At 49.3% G+C, this 22477-nt stretch overlaps 1 long non-coding RNA gene across 1 annotated transcript in view; it reads right to left on the bottom strand.

Annotated features, from left to right (window-relative positions):
- Window positions 1–2331: 2331 nt before the first annotated feature.
- The window catches only part of LOC144890653 (uncharacterized), a 103538-nt gene continuing 83392 nt past the window's right edge, over window positions 2332–22477 (bottom strand). Inside the window, exon 3 of the long non-coding RNA XR_013622351.1 lies at window positions 2332–2404. This is a non-coding gene — a long non-coding RNA (uncharacterized LOC144890653). The remainder of the gene's footprint in view (window positions 2405–22477) is intronic.

Here is a 22477-nt window from a genome sequence, read left to right as displayed (position 1 = left end):
TTGGATCTAAATTTTCTCCCACTGCTGCAAGGAAGAACAATAGCTCTAATAAGTCTTTGTAATATCTCACTTCATTTACCCAGCATCGAAGAATTTATTTACTATCCATTCCCATCTGTTAACCAGTGACTTTGTTTGAACTCCAAAACTTAATTTGATGAATCCCATGTGTATGGTACCACTTATTGAAACCCCTACTTTTGTAGAAAGTATCCAAGTAAGTGTTTTAATACACCCCCTTAACTGTTGCTCATCCATTTCTATGCACCCAGTGAGTACTACTGACACCAGTATGCCAATATAGGTGTGCGAGATTAACAAATATGTTGCAGGTACATGTAACAGCGCGTTCTGAGTATAAATAACGTAACAGCGCGTTCATGTCTGCCCCTTGGTTTAAGATGCACAATGCATTCCGTTTTAAAACTCACAATAGTTCCAATCAGCAAGATTTTCTTTACTATTTTCCCATATCATCTATGCCTAATACACATCCATACATGCAGCACAATTTATATGCTGATAAAATTCAAGTTTATATATATATATATAAATCCATGAGCAGAGTATTCTGGGAAGTCAGTGTAAGACCTCTCCCAAATTTGGATAATTTTGTACTCCCTCATTTCCTTTTATGAAGCTCATATCCATAAATAGCTGTTATTCTCATATAAATTCTATCAAAATGGAATCCCCAAATTACTCACAATTTTACTATGAATGAATAGCTGCTCATAACCCAGCACATCAAATCTTTATATTCCATCTCCCTTGACAAAAGAGATAATGTTCATAATCAAATTTTATTTCTATTTTATTTTACGGATTCTCTGCATATTCAATCCCATCCACATAAAACTATCCATTTCCAGACAGGCACACTGTCGGTGTCAACAATCTTGTAAGATTGATACACAAAACAATAAAAACACTAACATTGACACACAAAAATACACACACACCTGCATTATGCGTATTTGTTTGCGTTGGAACTATTATTTACAGATCAAGATGGGTGTCAATTTTATTTCAATTTCATAAAATTTGTCCTTCAATTTTAGAAATGCTAATACACAAATGGACCAAAAGCTTATTCTTAGAAAACCCCTATGATGTCACATTGAAATTACCCTTTCAGTTCCCACAATAATTTATCCAAATTTGACTACACACCCATTTGCATGTCAGTCGACCACTGACCTATCAATCATGCGGAACACTAGTCCGAAATTCCCACCTGATCATCATGTGACTCTTGTCACTTAGTTTCAAAAATTTGCAAAGCAATTGTTCCAACTTTGTAAATTTAAAATTGTGTGCCCAACATAAAAGATCCAATTTCGGCATGTGATCAATTAATTACTAATTTGCTTACAAGCAAAAGAAAAAATGAATAATTCTTGCTCCGAAAACTTTTCAGACCCAAGAATCATTGACAGTTATTCATGTTTGTCCAGTAATCGAATCTGTTGAGGCCAATCATCATTTGGGATTTGCAGCAATGAAGGCCTAATCATTGTCTGAGGTACCGGTACGTACTGGTACCCTTGATCTTGGTTTGCCCCATGACCTTGTCCTCCTGTTGACATACGGACATCTTCTTCTCCAATGTCCCATCTTTCCACACTCGAAACACCGGTTTCTGTCGTTTCCTGGTCTGTGCACCTGTGCATTTGTATTGCTGGGCTGCATCACTACATTCCTGAGTTGCCACTGCAATCTCTCGTTGTCTCCTGAAACACGAAAAAATTCTCTGTACCGTCCTTTTTTGGGGAGACAACTGGAAATCAGATGGGACAACCGTCACTTTCATTCCTAATTTCGAGGGCAGTTGTGCATTTGTCTCCTGCACTGTATCCTGTATCCTTTTTATTTTAAGTTCTAGATCCGTTATCCGTTCTTGCTGTTCCCGTTGTCTGGATTCACCATCCCAAAGATGGAATGCAAGCCAGTCTACCGTTAGATTCTGTCTCTTCCTGGCTTTCAATATTTGTTCCAATCTTTCCAATCGACTTCGCTCAAATGTACCATCTCTTGGAAACTCCTTATCATGTCCCTTTGTCCACAAATACCAATTCTCGACCTGCCTTATAGCTTCTGCACCATAACGGTCGTACATATGATGTGTACAAGTACCTTTTGGTGGACTCTCTGGTTGTCCTTGTGTATTCTTGCAGGCTCCATTTCCCATTCTGCCTTTTATCAAAGTAGCGTTGGATGTGTTGTAGTTTGTTCCTCTAAAGCTTCACTCGTACCTCCAGGAAGGGTCTCTCCACCTGTTCACACGGTGATTTCCAGAGAATCTCCCTCAGCCGTGGCTTTTGCACAATCCAATCTCACAGATCAGTATTTGCAGATGAGCCGGAGGGTCAGTATGAAATGGGTGAATCCTCAGGTGTCCGCTCTGTTGACGGGGAAATCACACAATGGTAACCGCACATATATATCTGTATATAAACTCACCACCTTGCTCAATTTTCCCAGGTTGTCTCCACATTGATAATATCTCGCAAAGATATCAAAGCTTCTTTCTTGAGACCGCATTTTCATCAATCAAACAATCAATATATTCAATTCAATTTATTCAGTTCAATTTATTCAGTTAAATTTATTCACTTAAATTCAATCAATTAGATTCAATCAATCGACAATTCAATCAATTATTCAATTTCAATTAATTCATCAATATTCATCAATAAATCAAATTAATCACTTTGGATGTCTCTTTGCATAGGCCCTTTCCCCAATGATGTCAGGACAGGTCCATCCATTGACTGAGATCGAATTTCATCGGTCGTCACCTCGGGTTCGTACCTCATGTCAATTGATGAATCACCGTCCTGTCCTAGGGTCATATCTGACATATTTTCCCATTTTGCCTGGTCTCCACAAATTTTCTTTGCAACCACTAAAGGCAACTCATCCTTCATTCGTGAGACAGCCAAAATGGATGGCAGATATTAAAGTTCATTGGGAAAAATATCTCATCATTTTTTCTTTTAATAGTATCCAAAATCTCTTGGCAATATAAATTTCGTAAAACTCCTGAAATAAGACTGTAAAATTCCTTTAATCATGCTAAATTTTGAAACTCCATCGCTTGTACCACCCAATTTATCCCATAGGGCTTGAAAGTTCTTTCCCAAGTTCATGCAATCATTCTGCATTTGAACCCTATGATATCATTCATAATAATCATCATGATTTTATAGTCATGGTCATATCATAATCATCTATTTAAAACGAACATTTCCTTTATCACCACAGTTATGTGGTATAATCAACAATAGAATAAAACTGTACATAGCAACAGGCTACCTCATGGCCACTTAGTATACCTATTGACAATAAGTCATAACAATATCGAATAATCACTGAACAATTCAAAAATCGCTTCCCCTGCTCCAGCCGCAGCATCCGTGATATTTGTTTGCTCATTCACTATTCCTGATTCGTCATCAAGGATCTCCATCATCACACAGCGTACTTAATTCCGCATTCTAATGAGAATTCAACAGGATTTTACGACTCAAAGGAAAAGAACGAGCAGACCTTTTGCAGGATGATCGTTACAAAAATCGTTACATATATTAAAGTATTTATGATGTCGACAAATCATATCTTAATTCTTACAAGATTTTGGTTCTTTGAATAAATCACAGCACCGGGAGAACCAGCTCCAAAAATGGATCTTTGTGTTTATTCAGCACCCTAGTAATTGGTTCTTTGTGTACTAATTACACAGCACCCAGGCCCCGCTCATATGGATCTTTGTGCAGCGCTACACAGCACCTGAGCAAAAAGGGGTTTCATCTACATTTTCCCTATCTGGTGTACCATCCGTGATATTTGTCTGCTCATTCACTATTCCTGATTCGTCATCAAGGATCTCCATCATCACACAGCGTACTTAATTCCGCTTTTTAATGAGAATTCAACAGGAATTTACGACTCAAAGGAAAAGAACGAGCAGACCTTTTGCAGGACGATAACTGGAATTATTCGTGAAAATATATCCAAATACACAAAAATACACACACACATGCATTAACAACATTTATTCCGTTTAACAGAACAAACATTTCCTCTATCATGACATGCATGTCTTCAAAATTATATGCCCAAGAGAAAAAGTAAAATTAATTAAAACTGCGGGCAGTGATGATCCGGGGACCATACCGCTCCATCCTGATTGGACGAGTGCGTGCTAGAGTCGTTAACAACGACAGTCCAGATCCGATTGTTCAAAATTTCAACTCAATCGATCGAAAAATGAACGCAGGGATGCATTTTAAAGGTGCAGTGGCACTAACTGAGTTGCCACGAATATGGCCACGAAATTGCCAATATGGCCATCACAAAATATTTTCCTTAATCAATTGGCTCATAGCATAACCAATCTGCAAGTATTTCATCCGAAGATGTATCTCTCAGGAATTTTAATTAAATAAGTCATTTATAAATCAACGAGTTAATTTATTAAATGATTAATCAATAAATCAATATTTTCCTTGACAGCCACATCACTTGGTCAGTGTCATGTCCAAATATCAGCTTCCTTACTCAAAAGGTGCCTGAGTTAATGTAATGTAATTACTGTAATAAGATTACTGCAATTACTGTAATGATTACTGTAATTACTGTAATTACCGGAACTGTAATTACTGTAATTACCTCAGGTAATTACTGTAATGTAATTACTGTAATGTAATAAGAAATGTAATTAATTAAATAAGTACGGGTTCCAACAACAAGTTCCAACAACAAGTTCCAACAACAAGTTCCAACAGCAAGTTCCAACAACAAGTTCCAACAAGTTCCAACAGCAAGTTCCAACAGCAAGTTCCAACAACAAGTTCCAACAAGTTCCAACAACAAGTTCCAACAGCAAGTTCCAACAACAAGTTCCAACAACAAGTTCCAACAGCAAGTTCCAACAGCAAGTTCCAACAACAAGTTCCAACAAGTTCCAACAGCAAGTTCCAACAGCAAGTTCCAACAACAAGTTCCAACAACAAGTTCCAACAGCAAGTTCCAACAGCAAGTTCCAACAACAAGTTCCAACAACAAGTTCCAACAAGTTCCAACAAGTGCCAACAGCAAGTTCCAACAACAAGTTCCAACAACAAGTTCCAACAAGTTCCAACAGCAAGTTCCAACAGCAAGTTCCAACAACAAGTTCCAACAACAAGTTCCAACAACAAGTTCCAACAAGTTCCAACAACAAGTTCCAACAGCAAGTTCCAACAACAAGTTCCAACAACAAGTTCCAACAACAAGTTCCAACAAGTTCCAACAGCAAGTTCCAACAACAAGTTCCAACAGCAAGTTCCAACAGCAAGTTCCAACAACAAGTTCCAACAGCAAGTTCCAACAGCAAGTTCCAACAACAAGTTCCAACAACAAGTTCCAACAAGTTCCAACAAGTGCCAACAGCAAGTTCCAACAACAAGTTCCAACAACAAGTTCCAACAAGTTCCAACAGCAAGTTCCAACAACAAGTTCCAACAAGTTCCAACAGCAAGTTCCAACAGCAAGTTCCAACAACAAGTTCCAACAACAAGTTCCAACAAGTTCCAACAGCAAGTTCCAACAGCAAGTTCCAACAGCAAGTTCCAACAGCAAGTTCCAACAACAAGTTCCAACAGCAAGTTCCAACAGCAAGTTCCAACAACAAGTTCCAACAACAAGTTCCAACAAGTTCCAACAAGTGCCAACAGCAAGTTCCAACAACAAGTTCCAACAACAAGTTCCAACAAGTTCCAACAGCAAGTTCCAACAACAAGTTCCAACAAGTTCCAACAGCAAGTTCCAACAGCAAGTTCCAACAACAAGTTCCAACAAGTTCCAACAACAAGTTCCAACAGCAAGTTCCAACAGCAAGTTCCAACAGCAAGTTCCAACAACAAGTTCCAACAGCAAGTTCCAACAGCAAGTTCCAACAACAAGTTCCAACAACAAGTTCCAACAAGTTCCAACAAGTGCCAACAGCAAGTTCCAACAACAAGTTCCAACAACAAGTTCCAACAAGTTCCAACAGCAAGTTCCAACAACAAGTTCCAACAACAAGTTCCAACAAGTTCCAACAGCAAGTTCCAACAGCAAGTTCCAACAACAAGTTCCAACAAGTTCCAACAGCAAGTTCCAACAGCAAGTTCCAACAACAAGTTCCAACAACAAGTTCCAACAGCAAGTTCCAACAGCAAGTTCCAACAACAAGTTCCAACAGCAAGTTCCAACAAGTTCCAACAACAAGTTCCAACAAGTTCCAACAACAAGTTCCAACAACAAGTTCCAACAAGTTCCAACAGCAAGTTCCAACAGCAAGTTCCAACAACAAGTTCCAACAGCAAGTTCCAACAACAAGTTCCAACAACAAGTTCCAACAAGTTCCAACAACAAGTTCCAACAGCAAGTTCCAACAACAAGTTCCAACAACAAGTTCCAACAGCAAGTTCCAACAAGTTCCAACAACAAGTTCCAACAAGTTCCAACAACAAGTTCCAACAGCAAGTTCCAACAACAAGTTCCAACAACAAGTTCCAACAACAAGTTCCAACAGCAAGTTCCAACAACAAGTTCCAACAGCAAGTTCCAACAACAAGTTCCAACAACAAGTTCCAACAAGTTCCAACAACAAGTTCCAACAGCAAGTTCCAACAACAAGTTCCAACAAGTTCCAACAACAAGTTCCAACAGCAAGTTCCAACAAGTTATTATCACATTGCAATGACCTCTAAACATTCCTAAACCAATATCCCATTAAAAAATCCCATTAAAATCCCATATTTTATCACCCTTTGCATTGTTGAAAGCAATTAATTCCATAACTTAATATTACCTCAATTTATATATACTAGGGCGTGCCCGCACGTACGTGCTCGCCCGTACGTGCTTGCAAAAAACATGCGTGCAAACAACAACAACAAAACTTTGAAACCACGTGGCAGTAACGACCACAGAACCCCCCTTCTATTTACATGCAATGGTTCGGTCCATCCGCAGAGCCAAAGCGAACGACCACAGAACACGGCGACCACACCCTGGGACCCACCCGTCCGATTAATTTCAAACCTTGAAAAGGCACATCCTCGGGTCCCCACCAATATACCTGGCAAGTTTCAAGTATATCGGACCGGTAGTTGTTGAGAAACAGCGGTCGCATACAGACAGACCGACACACACACCGAGATTACTGGAATTATAGATAGATAAAATCCGATCTCATTAAAACCTTCAGACAAACCACTAGCATATATTATTCCTAGGACTAAAATCACCAGGACCATTATCAAACATTTATCAAAATATTAGGACCATCATCAAACCAATGAATGACTCAATCCTTTAATGACTCCATCCAAACCCAGACATTTTGAGTTCCGTAACTTTAATACTTCAAATTTTCCATTCCTTCCCTTCCTTATCCTTCGATGTAGGGATGGGTTCTTTTTAGGATCATGTTGCATCGAGCATTATTTTTCAAACAGTGTGACTATTAAGCCCACGCCAAAACCTCTGACATCCCACCATTAACACCTATTTTAAGCGTGCCGAATCAGTAAGCATCACCCCTTCTATGAGCCTCGACCAGAGGGTGGTTGTCACCCACAAACACTCGTCGCGAGCTGTTCCATTGTCTGTTGATTCCCATTCTGCTGTTTTTGTCTCATAATCAAGATAAATTTGGAACAGCCCTTAAACTAACACCAAGCAGATCAATTTTTATATTTAAATATAAAATCATTTCCTCATTAATTCATAATCATAAAAGGAAATGAGGGAGGAGGCAAGTCGACTACAACTGGGTGAAGGCCGTGTTCAGGAATTACTATGGTTTACAGCAAAAAGTGGCAAGAATGCTACAAGGAGAGCAGGGTCAGCCTATGACTCCGCAATGTTACCACAACAGCGAAATCCTACACGAAGTAGTGCAGGAGCTATGAAGACATTAGGAGAAAATGTTTCATACCAGGATTCAAACACAAGTGATCAGCCCTTCCTTTCAAACAAAGTCAACATTTGTGTGGAGGAAAACGTTTTTGCCAGATGGTGCAGATGCTTTACAAAACTTGAAAATGAAGTGAAATTGTTGTATCTTGGTGATGGTGAAGTGTTGTTTTGAAAATATATTTGTGATGCAAATGCAATAGATTGAACGATATGGAAGGAGTCAATGACCAACGAAATGTTTTGTGATTCTTGCAGGATGACGGTGTATGCCCAAGGGAATTTGATTACCAAAGTGATTGATTATTTACTTATACTTGTAATGATGTTTACTTGTAGTGATTGATTATTTACTTATACTTGTAATGATGTTTACTTGTAGTGATTGATTATTTACTTATATTGATGTTTAGATTAATGGTTAATATAAACAAAAAACAAAAAGATGAGGGAATTGTGGAAGTGTAACTCAGCGTAACTTATTAATTGGCACTGGTAACTTATTAATTAACCTGGTAACAAAGCAAATACATTTTACATGCAAACTCTGTGAAGGACGAGTTTGTAAATGAGTTAGGAATGTGCACGAACATGATAATCTCTTGAAACACCTGGTCACAGCCCCAGGCTGGAGCACCCCCCTATTGTTTGATAAATGGAACTCACAACAGGGGGGGGCTAGCTGGCGCCAGGAAGGCGACCAGTAACGTCAGCGGAGAAGAGATTACGAGTTCAGCGGACAGAGGATTAAGTCGAGTTGGTCCATATAAGCGGGAGCTGCGGCTGGAGTAGAGAGAACTTGCTGCGAGGAGCTCTGACGAACGGGACCATGGCGGAGGAACATCAGCCGAACGAAAAGGACCATGGAAAAGAGTTAATCTCAGCCATTGAATAATGCGGTATTATTTGGTAAATGGAATGAAGTGAATAATAAAAAAGACCTTTTGTAAACCTGAGTCCGGTCATTGGAGTCCTGTGAGTCATACACGAAATTCTTCCACACTAACAAAGACTTTAGAAATATTTTTTTCCTAAATAATGTCATTGATGGTACCAGGTGCATACCCCTGTGAAGTCCTCATGGTCGAAACATGAGTCAGACATGTATGAACATGTTTCAAACATGTTTCAAGCATTGTCAAACATGTTTCGACCATGATGATTTCACACTCACAGGCGCATGCAAAAAGACATGAACCACAAAATGGCTTAGTACAATAGTGCATGTACTTTTTCCACCTTGGTTGCTATTGGATTGTTCTCATTTAGTTATTTGGATGCAATGGATAGTCAAGCATGGTATTCATACAAAAAGTCATGTGTTATTGCTTCTGGTGCATTAATATGGTATGTATCCAAAATGTTCAATCCCAGTCATTTGGTGGGTCACTCGAGTTGACCATATTTGGTGAAAAACGCCATATTTCAATTGATGTGTGTATGAGTTTCAAGATGGAATTGAGCGAAAATATTTGGTGGGTGAATGTTTTAGACCATTTCTAACAATAATCCAGTAGAGCATCAAAATCGGAGATCGGTGTTTTTTGGACCACCCTAAGGACCCTGCTACTACAAAGTGTGTTTGCAGGGAGAGCCCTGGAAGTTTATTCATCTCTATCAGAGGAACACTCTGAAGGAATCGAGACAGTGAAAAGGGCTGTGTTGTCGGCCGATGATCAAGTGCTGGAAGCATACAGACAGAAGTTCCGAACCTTAAAAATACAGGCTGGGCTGACGTTTGTTGAATTTGCTCGGGAGAAGTCAGTGATTTTTGATTGGTGTTATCATTCTCTGAAAGTGGATGGGGACTATGGTAATCTAACGGAGGTTATCTTGATGGAAGAATTTCAGAACAGTTTCCCCTTCGACAAAAGGATACACCTTAATGATCATGAAGTTGGTGATTTGAAAAGAGGTGTAGTCAGTGCAGATCATTATGAGCTTACCTACAAGAAAAGTGTTGGTCTTCCTGGTTGTGGTACGACGTGGTATACCAAGAAGGTGGTCAGTGAGGAACGGTTGGAGGAGGAGTGGGAAGACCATAAGGGTCCGTTGGTGCAAACATCTCCGGGTGGACAGTTTGATTGGTCGAAAAATGCATCTGCAGACATAAAGCGCGAACATGTTATTACTGTAACCAGAGGGGACATCTGAAGTGGATTTGTTGGAAATTGCAAAGAGAGGATAAGCAGGTAGACTGCAATAGACCAAACACATTGGTTGAAACAAAGTGGTCAGCCTCAATGATCGTGCCATGTCAGTTAAGGCTGGAGATAATCCTGACCTCACGCTCCCTGTACTGGACATTTATAAAAACCTTTGTACCAAAGGGCTAGGTGTCCTGTGACGGTGAATTCAAGTCTGTTGTTATTCTGAGGGATACTGGGGCACCCAGTCGGTGATGTTGTCTGATATCCTACCATTGACTTTGAGTAGTTTGGTGAAGGAGAGTGCATTAATCCAGGGCATTGCAGGTACTTATGTCCCCTGTCTTATTTCTTATTAAGACAGTCTTATTTTGTCACAGGTCCAGTGATGATGGGGATCGTCCCCACTCTCCCCATAGAGGGTGTTGGTTTCCAATTGGGGAATGATTTGGCTGGGAATATGGTTTGTGTTTCCCCTGTGGTTTCGATGCATCTCTTATTAACCTGCGCTCGTGAAGCGAAAAGCGGGGTTAAGCATTCAGGTGCGTATGTGTGCTGAGAAAATGATTTTTTAAATGCAAACACACACGGCAAACGTTGGTCCAGTTGACATGAATTTTCACCATAGGAGGGCCTCCTCCTGCAGAATATTTTAATGATTATTATGACGTCATAGATCACGTGGTACAGGCGCCATGTTGGAAAAACCTCACACCTCTATAATCTCTGAAACCTCTTTTCTCTTTCTTTTATTTTCGCTTTGCGAGCGCAGGGTCAAAATTGAGACCTGGCTCATTGTCAACTACTCCTCATGGGGAATAAGATATGTTGATAATGATGTCATCGGTGCCTTCGTTATGACGTCATAATTCAACAAATACAACACATGCATCCGATCATTTTTTAATTTAATTTCAGCAACTGTTGGCCTGATGGACACGAAATTTTCACCACAGGAGCGCCTCCTGTAGAATATTTTAATGATAATCATGACATCATGGGTCATGTACAGGCGCCGTCTTGGAAAACTGAAACATGTTGCACCTCTATATCACCAAAACCGCTGCATGGAAAGAATTGAAACATGGCTCATTGTAAAGAACTCCATATGGGGAATAGGTGTTGTTAACGATGACGTCATTGGTGCCATAATTATGACGTCATAATTCGACAGGGACAACGCTTATTCTGATCCGTTTGAAATGTATTGAGCGTGATCTATGCAACAATTACATGAGAGATGATAAATGTATGATGTCATCGCTCACATCTGGCAGCCACATTGGATCAAAGAAAAAAAAATGTTCAAAAACAGAAAAGTTGGCTCACAACAAGTTGACTGCGCAGCGTAAGTATTCTTTGAATACCGTCTGGTCCAGAAACTGAGGATTTCCAAGAGGAGTTTCCCAATATTTTCCCTGCTTGTGTCGTGACGAGATCACAGACACAGACAGTGAATCAGACTGACACAGAGTTGGAAAATATATCATATTCTGGTGTATGATGTTGAGATGGGGAATGGGGGCTCTCGTTTGCCTGTGTTGAATCGTTCTTCACGAGTTTAGGCCCAGCAGGCAGACCCTGCACGAAAGAGACCAAAGCGAAACAGGTTATTTCTGAGTTGGAAGCTAATGAACTCCCGGAATGTTACGATGTAAAATCTGATGCCTTAATGAGAAAGTGGAGACCCACCTGTGCTTCAGCCAGTGACGATTGCTCTGATTTGCACCAAGTAGTGGTACCAACCAGTTATAATCCTGAAATGTTGTGGCTTGCCCATGAAAGTCCTATGGCAGGACATGTGGGAATCAGGAAAACTCGTTTTCGGATCATGGTGCATCTTTATTTGTCGAAGTTGCACCAGGCATAGTGGAGCACTGGAAGACCTGTCATACCTGTCAAATGATAGGGAAGCCACAGCCATCGATTAAACCAGCTCCCCTCATCCCCATGCCTGTGTTTGATGAGCCTTCCAGTGGAGTACTGATTGATTGTGTTGGTCCATTACCAATAACGAAATCGGGTCATCGGTATTTCCTAACCATTATGGACATGTCAACTACATTCCCTGAAGGTGTTCCCTGAAAAACGATCATGGCTAAGGTCGTGGTGGATGCTTTGATTTAGATTTTAGATTTTCAACAGATATGGTTTGCCAAAGAAGGTGCAGTCTGACCAAGGTTCGAATTTTATGTCTGGTCTATTTTGAGAAGTCACGCACCAGCTCGGAATTGGGCAGTTAAAATCCTCGGCCTGCCACCCCCAGTCCCAGGGAGACCTTGAGAGATACCACCCGACCATGAAAACTATGTTGAAGGAATATTGTCTGGAGTATCCAGAAGAGTGGGACAAAGGAATCTGTTTTGTATTGTTTGCCACCAGGGATGCTTCCAAATTAATCCATGAGTTTCAGCCCATTTGAGGTGGTGTATGGCCATGATGTACAGGGCCCTCTTAAATTAGTACAAGAGAGATATGTTATGTCTGGGTTCTACAGGAAATTCTGTGATGACAGCTTACTCGTAGTACCCCTCGGCCCGAACCAATTTGTTGAGGAAATATGAAAATTTGTGTGGTCTGAATCCTGCGAAAATACTTTTGACAAATTGAAAGCTATTCTGACCAATGCAATGGGCCAGTATTGCCCTCTCCCGATTTTCCCTGTGCAGTTACTACCTGCTCGGCAGTTTGTGCACTCACGAGTTTCTGTCTGTCTGTTTGTTTGTCCGCACAGAATAAATATGATTTTCTCTGCAACTATTAGTCCAATTGACAGGAAACTTTCAGCAAAGGTGCCCCTCCACCTGTAGAATTTTTTAATGATAATTATGACGTCATCGGGCACGTGGTTCGGCCGCCATCTTAGAAAAACCTACAAACTTTGCACCTCTATATCTCCGAAAGTGCTGAATAGAAATTTTTTTAAGACATTGCTCATTGTAAAGAAGTCTCCATAGCGAATAAAATATGTTGATGATGTCATCGGTGCCTCCATTATGACGTCATCATTCGACAAGTCCAAAACTTCATCTGATCAAGATGAAATTTCTTGAGTGTCATCTCGGCATAAATTGGTGGAGAAAAAATTACATGACGTCATCGGTCTTGTGGTTGAGCTGCAATCTTGGAAAAACCGAAAAAATTTCCACCTCTGTCTCCAAAAGCAGTGCATATAAAAATTGAGACAGGCTCATTGCAAAGAACTCTCCATGTGGAATAACACACGATAATGATGATGTCATAGGTGCCTCCATTATGACATAATTCGACAAGTACAAAACGTAATCGATCAAGATGACATTTCTTGAGCATCATCTCAGGATAAATTGGGGGAGATAAAAAAATAACGATGACGTTATTGGTCCAGTGGTTTGGCCGCAATGCTTGTTTTAACACAAAAGCCTCTAAAAAAAGGCTGAAAACACGTCCTGGCGAGGGTCTGCAGGCTTTGATTGCTCTTTCTTGTTCTGTCTGTGCTGAACATGTGACATGCTGCCCTGTGTCGCTCCAGCCTTGTGTCGCACCAGCCCTGTGTCGCTCCAGCCTTGTGTCCCTCCAGCCTGTGTCGTTCCAGCCCTGTATCGCACCAGCCCTGTGTCGCACCAGCCTGTGTCGCACCAGCCCTGTATTGCTGCAGCCCTGTATCGCTGCAGCCCTGTATCGCTGAAGCCCTGTGTCGCACCAGCCCTGTATCGCTGCAGCCCTGTGTCACACCAGCCCTGTGTCGCACCATCCCTGTATCGCTGCAGCCCTGTGTAGCTGCAGCCCTGTAACGCTGCAGCCCTGTGTCGCACCAGCCCTGCGTCGCTGCAGCCCTGTGTCGCACCAGCCCTGTATCGCTGCAGCCCTGTACCGCTGCAGCCCTGTGTCGCACCAGCCCTGTGTCGCAGCAGCCCTGTATCGCTGCAGCCCTGTATCGCTGCAGCCCTGTATCGCTGCAGCCCTGTGTCGCACGAGCCCTGCATTGCTGCAGCCCTGTGTCGCACCAGCCCTGTGTCGCTGCAGCCCTGTGTCGCACCAGCCCTGTGTCGCACCAGCCATGTGTCGCTGCAGCCCTGTGTCGCTGCAGCCCTGTGTCGCACCAGCCCTGTGTCGCACCATCCCTGTGTCGCACCAGCCCTGTGTCACGGCAGCCCTGTGTCGCACCAGCTCTGTGTGGCTGCAGCCCTGTGTCGCACCAGCCCTGTGTCGCACCATCCCTGTGTCGCACCAGCCCTGTGTCGCTCCAGCCCTGGGTCGCTGCAGCCCTGTGTTGCTGCAGCCCTATGTCGCACCAGCCCTGCATTGCTGCAGCCCTGTGTCGCACCAGCCCTGTGTCGCTGCAGCCCTGTGTCCCACCAGCCCTGTGTCGCACCAGCCATGTGTCGCCGCAGCCCTGTGTCGCTGCAGCCCTGTGTCGCACCAGCCCTGTGTCGCACCATCCCTGTGTCGCACCAGCCCTGTGTCACGGCAGCCCTGTGTCGCACAAGCTCTGTGTGGCTGCAGCCCTGTGTCGCACCAGCCCTGTGTCGCACCATCCCTGTGTCGCACCAGCCCTGTGTCGCTCCAGCCCTGGGTCACTGCAGCCCTGTGTTGCTGCAGCCCTGGGTCGCTGCAGCCCTGTGTTGCTGCAGCCCTGTGTCGCTGCAGCCCTGTATCACACTGGCCCTGTGTCGCACCGGCCCTGTGTCGCACCATCCCTGTGTCGCACCAGCCCTGTGTCACGGCAGCCCTGTGTCGCTGCAGTCCTGTGTCGCTGCAGCCTGTGTCACACCAGCCCTGTGTCGCTGCAGCCCTGTGTCGCACCAGCCCCGTGTCGCACAAGCCCTGTGTCGCACCAGCCATGTGTCGCACCAGCCCTGTGTCACACCAGCCCTGTATCGCACCAGCCCTGTGTCACATCAGTCCTGTGTCGCACCAGCCCTGTGTCGCTGCAGCCCTGTGTCGCACCAGCCCTGTTTCACACCAGGCCTGTGTCGCACCAGCCCTGTGTCGCTGCAGCCCTGTGTCGCAGCAGCCCTGTGATGCTGCAGCACTGTGTCGCACCAGCCCTGTGTCGCACGAGCCCTGTGTCGCACCAGCCCTGTGTCGCACCAGGCCTGTGTCGCATCAGCCCTGTGTCGCTCCAGCCCTGTGTCGCTGCGGCCCTGTGTCGCTGCAGCCCTGTGTCACTGCAGCCCTGTGTCGCTGCATCCCTGTGTTGCACCAGCCCTGTGTCGCTGCAGCCCTGTGTCACACCAGCCTTGTGTTGCACTAGCCCTGTGTCACACCAGCTCTGTGTCGCTGCAGCCCTGTATCGCTGCAGCCCTGTGTCGCACCAGCCCTGTATCGCTGCAGCCCTGACTCGCTGCAGCCCTGTGTCGCACCAGCCCTGTATCGCTGCAGCTCTGCGTCGCACCAGCCCTGTATCGCTGCAGCTCTGTGTCGCACCAGCCCTGTATCGCTGCAGCCCTGTATCGCACCAGCCCTGTGTTGCACCAGCCCTCTATCGCTGCAGCCCTGTGTCACTGCAGTCCTGTATCGCTGCAGCCCTGTGTCGCTGCAGCCCTGTGTCGCTGCAGCCCTGTGTCGCTGCAGCCCTGTGTCACTCAAGCCCTGTGTCGCACCAGCCCTGTGTCGTTGCAGCCCTGTGTCGCTGCAGCTCTGTGTCGCTGCAACCCTGTGTCGCTGCAGCCCTGTGTCACACCAGCCTTGTGTCGCTGCAGCCCTGTGTAACTGCAGCCCTGTGTCGCTGCAGCCCTGTGTCACTGCAGCCCTGTGTCGCTGCAGCCCTGTGTCGCTGCAGCCCTGTGTCGCTGCAGCCCTGTGTCGCTGCAGCCCTGTGTCGCACCAGCCATGTGTCGCTGCAGCCCTGTGTCGCTGCAGCCCTGTGTCGCTGCAGCCCTGTGTCGCTGCAGCCCTGTGACGCTGCAGCCCTGTGTCGCTGCAGCCCTGTGTCGCTGCAGCCCTGTGTCATTGCAGCCCTGTGTCGCTGCAGCCCTGTGTCGCTGCAGCCCTGTGTCACTGGCTCGCTGCGGCCCCTTGTCGCTGCAGCCCCGTGTCGCTGCAGCCCCGTATAGCTGCAGCCCTGTGTCGTACCAGTCCTGTGTCGCACCAACCCTGTGTCGCTGCAGCCCTGTGTCGCTGCAGCCCTGTGTCACACCAGCCCTGTGTCGCTGCAGCCCTGTGTCGCACCAGCCCTGTGTCGCTCCAGCCCTGAGCCTCCCCAGCCCTGAGTCTCACCAGCCCTGTGTCGCACTAGCCCTGAGTCTCACCAGCCCTGAGTCTCACCAGCAATATGTCGCACCAGCCCTGTGTCGCACCAGCCCTGTGTCGCTGCAGAGTTGTGTAGCTCCAGCCGTGCGTTGCTCCAGCCCTGTATCACTCCAGCCTTGTGGCCCACCAGCCCTGCGTCGCACCAGCTCTGCGTCACTCCAGCTCTGCATCACTGCAGCCCTGTGTCGCACCAGCCCTGTGTCGCTCCAGCCCTGTGTCACCAGCCCTGTGTCGCACCAGCTCTGCTTCGCTCCAGCCCTGCGTCGCTCCAGCCCAGTGTCGCACCAGTCCTGTGTCGCTCCAGCCCTGTGTCACCAGCCCTGTGTCGCACCAGCTCTGCTTCGCTCCAGCCCTGCGTCGCTCCAGCCCAGTGTCGCTCCAGCCCTGTGTCGCACCAGCCCTGCACCGCTCCAGCTCTGCATTGCTCCAGCCCTGTGTCGCACCAGCCCTGCGTCGTTCCAGCCCTGCGTCGCTCCAGCTCTGAATCGCTCCAGCTCTGTGTCGCTCCAGCCCTGAGTCACACCAGCCCTGCGAAGCTCCAGCTTTGTGTCACTCCAGCCCTGTGTCGCTCCAGCCTTGTGTCTCTCCAGCCCCACGTCGCTCCAGCCCTGCGTCGCTCCAGCTCTGCGTCGCTCCAGCCTTGCGTTGCACCAACCGTGCGTCGCTCCAGCCATGCATCGCACCAGCCCTGCGTCGCTCCAGCTCTGCATCGCTCCAGCTCTGGGGTTGCTCCAGCCTTGTGTTGCTCCAGCTATGCATCGCTCCAGCCTTGTGTCGCTCCAGCTCTGCTTTGCTCCAGCTCTGCATCGCTGCAGCCTTGTGTCGCTCCAGCTCTGTGTCGCTCCAGCTCTGCTTCGCTCCAGCCCTGCTTCGCTCCAGCCCTGCGTCGCTCCAGCCTTGTGTCGCTCCAGCTCTGTGTCGCTCCAGCTCTGCGTCACCCCAGCTCTGCGTCGCTCCAGCCTTGTGTCGCTCCAGCCCTGCATAGCTCCAGCTCTGCGTTGCTCCAGCCTTGTGTCGCTCCAGCTCTGCGTCGCTCCAGTCTTGTGTTGCACCAGCCCTGCGTCGCACCAGCCCTGCATCGCACCAGCCTTGTGTCGTTCCAGCTCTGCGTCGCTCCAGCCCTGCGTCGAATCAGCCCTGCGTCGCATCAGCCCTGTGTCGCACCAGTCTTGTGTTGCTCCAGCTCTGCGTCGCCCAAGCCCTGCATCCCTCCAGACTTGTGTCGCTCCAGCTCTGTGTCGCTCCAGCTCTGCGTCGCTCCAGCCTTGTGTCGCTCCAGCTCTGCGTCCGTCCAGCCTTGTGTCGCTCCAGCTCTGCGTCGAATCATCCCTGCGTCGCACCAGCCCTGCGTCGCACCAGCCTTGTGTTGCTCCAGCTCTGTGTCGCTCCAGCCCTGCGTCGCACCAGCCTTGTGTCGCACGAGCTGTGTGTCGCACCAGCCCTGCGTCGCACCAGCCTTGCGTCGCTCCAGCCTTGTGTTGCACCAGGTCTGTGTTGCTCCAGCTCTGTTTCACTCCAGCTCTACGTCACTCCAGCTCTGTTTTGCCTCAGCTCTGCGTTGCTCCAGCCCTGCGTCGCTCCAGCCCTGTGTTGCCTCAGCCCTGCGTCACTCCAGCTCTGCGTCGCTCCAGCTCTGTGTCGCTTCAGCTCTGTGTCGCACCAGCCGTGCGTCGCTCCAGCCCTGCGTCGCTCTAGCCCTGCGTCGCTCCAGCCTTGTCACACCAGCCCTGCGAAGCTCCAGCTTTGTGTCACTCCAGCCCTGTGTCGCTCCAGCCCTGTGTCGCTCTAGCCCTGTGTCACACCAGCCCTGGGTCGCTCCAGCCCTGCGTCGCTCCAGCTCTGCTTCACTCCAGCCCTGCGTCGCTCCAGCCCTGTGTCACACCAGCCCTGCATCGCTCCAGCCCTGCGTCGCTCCAGCTCTGTTTCACTCCAGCCCTGCGTCGCACCAGCCTTGTGTCGCACTAGCTGTGTGTCGCACCAGCCCTTTGTCGCACCAGCCTTGCGTCGCTCCAGCCTTGTGTCGCACCAGGTCTGTGTCGCTCCAGCTCTGTTTCACTCCAGCTCTACGTCACTCCAGCTCTGTGTCGCTTCAGCTCTGCGTCGCTCCAGCTCTGCGTCGCACCAGCTCTGCGTCGCACCAGCTCTGTGTCGCTCCAGCCTTGTGTCGCACCAGCCCTGCGTCGTTCCGGCTTTTGGAGTGATAAACACCCTCAATTCTTCAGACCCGTTTTTAAATTCATTGAAGGAACGGGGTTAGCAATATGACGATGAAGTATCAGCCTCCAGTATCCATATCCGACGTGTTTAGGTGCGTGGAGTATATAGATCCCAGCGGCTCTGAAACGCCATTAACCCCCAAAAAGAAGAAGTTTACAACGACCAAGTTTCTTGCACATCGCTCACCAAGTGGGGGAAGGTTTCGAGCAAGCGCTCTATTCCAAACCGTTAATGAGGAACGAGCTGCTTGACGAGCTCTAGCAAGCTGCTTGGTAACTAAACAACTCAATTTGTTTCTGTTTCCAAGAACGGTCGGATTTTAAACCACTGAATTATTAATGGATCTTTGCTATTACCAATAATTATGTGAAACAATAACTCGTATATTATTTACTCATCTAATTCTGTGCTTTTTTTGACTTTATTGTTCTCATGATTTATGGTACTGTAGCGGCTACCGCTGGGTTTACACAATCGCCTTGCACCTACCAAGGACGCGGAGCGATCACCATGCCGGGCTCGTCCAGGACGCCCGGGCAGGCCCGCTCTCGACTTGCCAGGCCGCGTCCGAGACGCCCGGCCACGCCCCCTCTCACCTTTCCCGGGCAAACGCTCCAGGATAATGTGTGTATATATATTGCTGCCCGATAAACGGGCTTTTCAGAGTACCCGAGTTGTTTTGTGACAATAAAGAAACTCGGACGAATTCCAGCTTTTTGTCGCGTCCATTCTTCCGATTGACGTGGGAGCATGGGTCCTACATTGGTGACCTATCGACATGGACACGGCAGTTGCCCTCAAACTGCCTACCTTCTGGGAGGCTCACTCGGCAGTTTGGTTCGCCCAGGCGGACTCCCTGTTCGCCCTGCGAGGCATCACGGCCGACGACACCCGCTTCCACCATGTGGTAGCAGCGCTCGGTTCAGCCACCGCAGCCCGTGCCCTGAGCCTCCTCGAGAGCCCGCCAGCCGTTGACAAATATGGCGCGATTAAAAATGTCCTCCTCGATGCTTTCGCCCTCTCATTGGCGGAACGCACACGGCGCCTGCTCGACCTGCCCGAGCTCGGCGACACGCACCCGTCCGAGCGAATGGACTACATGCTTTCACTGCTCGGCGAGCACTCTCCGGCATTCCTGTTCCGGGAGCTGTTCCTCCGTCAGCTGCCTAGCCCGGTACGCCTCGCCCTGGCGAGCACGACGATCACGGATCCCCGCGCCCTCGCCAGGGAAGCCGACAAGATCTCCGCAGCAGGCCAACGCATTGCAGCAGCGACCTGGGGCCCACCGCCGTCCGACGCAACGTCCATGGCGCCCGAGCACCCGGCACGGTCGACGACCGAACTGCCGACGCAATTGGCGGCCGCTACGCCGAGCCGACCACCTCCAGCACGATGACCGGGGCCTCCACCTGACCAAGCATGGTGTTGCTATCATGCCAGGTTCAGACAGAAGGCCCGGACATGCCGACCCCCGTGCACCTTCGGCAAGCCGGGAAACTGCCGGGCCGGCGTTCATTACCAGCCATGAGCGCCGGCCACACGGGCAACTTACTTTTCATCACGGACAAAGCGTCCGGACGGCGCTTCCTGTGCGACACCGGCGCCCAATTGAGGGTCATACCCGCCTCTGATCAGGACAGGCAGTCCGCGGTTTGCGGCCCCTCCTTGGTTGCGGCCAACGGATCGGCCATCCGCACCTTCGGCCCATGCAACGTCACCCTCTGCTTCGGCGGCCAACGCTTTATTTGGACGTTTGTAACTGCAAGCGTGCCCATGGCTCTGCTAGGCGCCGACTTCCTCTGCGCACACGGACTGCTGGTGGATGTCCAACAGCGTCGCCTCATCAACGCCGAGACCTTCAGCTCCCTGGTATGCACATTGAGCAGCTCCACTCCGACCGAGCTGACATGCACCCTCCCGGCGGCGAACGAGTTTGCTCGCCTGCTCACGGAGTTCCCGGCCCTCACGCGGCCGATGTTTTCGGCCGTCGCGGTACGACATGGGATCGAGCACCACATGCCAACCACAGGCCCGCCGGTCTACGCCAGAGCCCGCCGCCTCGACCCAGCCAAGCTCGCCGTGGCCAAAGCCGAGTTCGATGCTTTGGAACACCACGGCATCGTACGGCGCTCCGATAGCGCGTGGGCTTCGCCACTACACATCGTCCCAAAACCAGGGGGCGGCTGGCGCCCATGTGGCGACTACCGCCGCCTTAACGATGCTACCAACCCCGACAGGTATCCGATCCCGCACATCCAAGACTTCTCCGCCCGTCTGGCAGGACGGGTCATTTTTTCTAAAATCGATCTAATACGGGGATATCACCAGGTACCTGTCAGGGCGGCCGACGTCCCTAGAACGGCCGTCATCACGCCGTTCGGCTTGTTCGAATTCCTGCGGATGCCGTTTGGCCTCAAGAATGCGGCTCAGGCGTTCCAGCGCTTGATGGACGGCGTGCTGCGTGACCTGCCGTTCCTCTTCGTTTACCTGGACGACATCCTCGTCGCCAGCACGTCCCGGGCCGAGCACCTCCTCCACCTCCGAACACTGTTCGGGCGCCTCAGTGAGCACGGCCTCATCGTCAACCCGGCCAAATGCCACTTCGGCACGACGGCAGTTGATTTTTTGGGCCACCACATCACCAAGAACGGGGCCGTGCCACTGCCAACCAAGGTCGAGGCCATCACCACGTTTCCGCGTCCCCGCTCCATAAAGGCCCTGCAGGAATTCCTGGGAATGGTGAATTTCTATCACCGCTTCGTGCCCCGCGCTGCTCAACTCATGCGGCCCCTCTACGAAGCCCTCCGGGGCAAGCCGGCCAAGCACGACGTCGTCTCGTCCGCAGCAATGGACGCGGCCTTCAACAGCTCAAAGCAGGCCCTCGCCGACGCAACACTGCTCACTCACCCGGTGCTCATCGCTCCCATCGCCCTCACCACGGATGCCCCCGACTACGCGGTGGGCGCCGTGCATGAGCAATGGGTGAACGGGGTTTGGCAGCCACTCGCATTTTTCAGCCGGCAGCTCCGGCCGAACGAGCTCAAATATAGCATGTTTGACTGTCAGCTCCTCGGTCTACACCTGGCCGTTCGCCATTTCCGCCACCTCCTGGAGGGCCGACCCTTCACGGTGTTCGTCGACCACAAGCCGTTGGTTTACGCAATGGCCAAGGTCACGGAGCCGTGGTCGGCCCGCCAACAGCACCACCTCTCCGCCGTGTCGGAGTTTACCACGGACATCCGGCACGTCACCGGCAAAGACAACGCCGTGGCCGACTGTCTTTCTCGGGCCAGCGCGAACGCGGTCCACCTCGGCGTGGACTTCGCGCTTATGGCGGCGGACCAAACCACCGACACCATGGTGCAAGCCCTCCGGGCGGCGGACACGGGCCTCCGTCTGGCCGACATCCCCTTCGCGGACACTGTCCTGCTCTGCGACGTCTCCCAAGGCCAGCCTCACCCCATCGTGCCCGTTACCTGGCAACACCGCATCTTCGCTTCCCTCCACGGCCTTTCCCACCCGGGCCGGAAAGCTTCCCAGAAGCTGATGTCGGCGCGATTCGTCTGGCACGGCCTTCGACGGGACATCCGCGATTGGACCAGCACCTGCACAGCCTGCCAACAGGCCAAGGTCCACCGACACACCCAGGCCCCGCTGGCACCTTTCACCGTGCCCGAACGACGTTTCGACCACGTCAACGTGGACCTGGTTGGCCCCCTTCCCCCTTCGCGGGGTTTCACACACCTGCTCACCATGGTGGACAGGACCACCAGGTGGCCGGAGGCCGTTCCCCTTGTCTCCACCACCACCGCCGACGTGGCGCAGGCTTTCATCGCCACCTGGGTCGCCCGCTTCGGCGCACCGGCGGACATCTCGTCGGACCGCGGCCCGCAGTTCACCTCCGAGCTGTGGCGCACGGTCGCCCGCAA

Source organism: Myxine glutinosa, chromosome 1, assembly GCF_964187855.1.
Source record: "Myxine glutinosa chromosome 1, kmMyxGlut1.1, whole genome shotgun sequence".
In the NCBI taxonomy this organism is placed as follows: domain Eukaryota; kingdom Metazoa; phylum Chordata; class Myxini; order Myxiniformes; family Myxinidae; genus Myxine; species Myxine glutinosa.
This window is presented reverse-complemented; position numbering and strand designations above follow the sequence as displayed.